Source organism: Charadrius vociferus, unplaced genomic scaffold (assembly GCF_000708025.1).
Source record: "Charadrius vociferus isolate BGI_N301 unplaced genomic scaffold, ASM70802v2 scaffold89, whole genome shotgun sequence".
In the NCBI taxonomy this organism is placed as follows: domain Eukaryota; kingdom Metazoa; phylum Chordata; class Aves; order Charadriiformes; family Charadriidae; genus Charadrius; species Charadrius vociferus.
In genome coordinates, this window is record NW_009649844.1 from 25613 (window position 1) to 28565 (window position 2953).

The following is a 2953-nucleotide window of genomic DNA, read 5'->3' on the forward strand; positions in this document are numbered from 1 at the left end:
GCTCTCGGAGCCGCCGCTCTCGGTGCCGCCGCCGCCGCCGCCACCGTTCTCCTCCTCCTCGGGGGGCTCCGGGGCGCCGCCACCCCCCCGCCGCAGGTGGGCACCGGGGAGGATGGGGGGGTGGGGGGGGAGCTCCGTCCGTCCGTCCGTCTGTCTGTCTGTCTGTCCGGTTGTCCCCTCTGTCTCGTCCAGGTGTCCATCCGTCTGTCCTGGTGTCCGCCTGTCAGGTTGTCCCCTCTGGCCGGTTGTCCCCTCTGTCCATCTGTCCCATTGTCCAGGTGTCTGTCTGTCCCGGTGTCCCTCTGGCTGGTTGTCTGTCCAGTTGTCCCTCTGTCCTGTTGTCCCTCTGTCCTGTTGTCCCCTCTGTCTGGTTGTCCAGGTGTCCATCTGTCTGTCCTGGTGTCCGCCTGTCAGGCTGTCCCCCCTGTCCGGTTGTCCCTTCTGTCCATCTGCCCCATTGTCCAGGTGTCTGTCTGTCCTGGTGTCCCTCTGTCCAGTTGTCTGTCCTGCTGTGCGTCCCTCTGTCCCATTGTCCCTCTGTCCAGTTGTCCCCTCTGTCCTGTTGTCCAGGTGCCTGTCCTGGTGTCCGTCCCTCTGTCCAGTTGTCCCTCTGTCCAGTTGTCCCCTCTGTCTGGTTGTCCAAGTGTCCATCTGTCTGTCCTGATGTCTGTCTGTCCAGTTGTCCCCTCTGTCTGGTTGTCCAAGTGTCCATCTGTCTGTCCTGCTGTCCATCCATCTGTCCTGATGTCCCCTCTGTCCAGTTGTCCAGGTATCTGTCTGTCCTGGTGTCCCTCTGTCCGGTTGTCCCCTCTGTCCAGTTGTCCAGGTCTTTGTCTGTCCTTGTGTCCATCTGTCCTGTTGTCCCTCTGTCTGGTTGTCCAGGTGTCTGTCTGTCATGGAGTCTATCTGTCCCGTTGTCCCTGTGTCTGGCTGTCTGTCGTGGTGTCTGTCTGTCTGGTTGTCCCTCTGTCCAGCGGTCTGGTTGTCCAGGTGTCTGCCCTGGTGTCCGTCTGTCCTGTTGTCCTCCTGTCCATCTGTCCTGGTGTCCAGGTCTCCATCTGCCCGGGTGTCCAGGTGTCCATCCCGGTGTCCGTCCGTCTGTCCTGTTGTCCAGGTGTCAATTTTATCCAGCTGTCTGCCTGTCCTGGTGTCTGTCTGTCTGCTTCCCCTTCTGTCCATCTGTCCAGGTATGCAGTTGTCCATCTGTCTGCTTGTCTAGGTGTCCATCCTGGTGTCCATCCATCCATCCGGTTGTCCAAGTGTCTGTCTGTCCTGCTGTCCAGGCATATGAGTGTCCGTCTGTCCAGGTGTTCCAGTGTCCTTCTATCCGGTTGCCCAAGTGTCTGTCTGTCCATCCTGGTGTCCATCTGTCTGGTTGTCCTTCTCTCCAGCTCTCCGGGTCTCCGTCTGTCCGGTTGTCCAGGTGTCTGCCCTGGTGTCCACCTGTCTGTCTGGTTGTCCAGGTGCCCATCTTGTCCATCTGTCCCGTTGTCCTGGTGTCCGTCTGTCCTGGTGTCCGGTTGTCCATCTGTCCAGGTGTCCATCCATCCGGGGTCCATCCACCCAGGGTGTTGTTCATCTGGGCGTCCAACTGTCCAACTTTCTGCCTGTTCACTCGTCCGTCTGTCCGGGTGGGCGGTTGTCCGTCTGTCTGGGTGTCTATCCAACTGTCCGTCTTTCCGCCTGCCTGCTTGTCTGTCTGTCCATCAGCACGGCTGTTCATCCCTCTGGGTGCCCCTCCATCCAGGTGTCCGGTTGTCTGTCTGTCCAGGACACTCTCTGGGTGTCCATTCAGGTGTCCGCCTGTCCGTCTGCCCACTTGTCCGTCTGTCCATCCCTCTGGGTGTCCATCACTCCAGGTGTCCTCTTGTCTGTCTGTCCAGGTGTCCATCCGAGTGTCCATCTTTCTGTCTGCCCAGGTGTCTGTCCGTCTGGGTGTCCATTCATCCGACTGTCCATCCGCCTGGATGTCTGCCGGTATGGCTGGCCAGTTGTCCGTCTGTCCAGGTGCCCAGTTGGTTGTCTGTCTGTCCACCCAGCTGGGTGTCTACCTGGGTGTCCGTTTGTCTGTCTCCGTCAGGATGTGCGTCTGGGTGTCTGTCCAGATGTCCATCCAGATGTTCATCCGTCTGGGTGGTGGTCTTGTCCGTCTGTCTGTCTTCATCCCACTCTTTGGGTCTCCACCCATCTGAGTGTCCGCCCGAGTGTCCATCTGTCTGTCTGGGGGGGTCCATCTGTCTGTCCGAGTGTCCCTTAGGGTGTCCACTCATCTGAGTGTCCATCTGAGTGTCCACCTGGGTGTCCCTCTGTCTGTCCAAGTGTCCCTTGAGGTGTCCACCCATCTGAGTGTCCACCTGGCTGTCCGTCTGTCCAGATGTCTGTCCAGACGTCTGTCCATCCCTCCGCACCCTCATCCACCCGGGTGTCTGTCCGCTTCTCCATCCATCCGGGGGTGTCATCCGTGTGTCCCCCCCGCCCTCATCCTTCTGATTGTCCGATCCTCCTCCTGTCTGGACAGACGGACCCCGGTGGCGTCCGTCTGTCCCTCCATCCATCCGCCTGGGTTGTCCCCTCTGTCTCGTCCAGGTGTCCATCCGTCTGTCCTGGTGTCCGCCTGTCAGGTTGTCCCCTCTGGCCGGTTGTCCCCTCTGTCCATCTGTCCCATTGTCCAGGTGTCTGTCTGTCCCGATGTCCCTCTGGCCGGTTGTCTGTCCAGTTGTCCCTCTGTCCTGTTGTCCCTCTGTCCTGTTGTCCCCTCTGTCTGGTTGTCCAGGTGTCCATCTGTCTGTCCTGGTGTCCGCCTGTCAGGCTGTCCCCCCTGTCCGGTTGTCCCTTCTGTCCATCTGCCCCATTGTCCAGGTGTCTGTCTGTCCTGGTGTCCCTCTGTCCAGTTGTCTGTCCTGCTGTGCGTCCCTCTGTCCCATTGTCCCTCTGTCCAGTTGTCCCCTCTGTC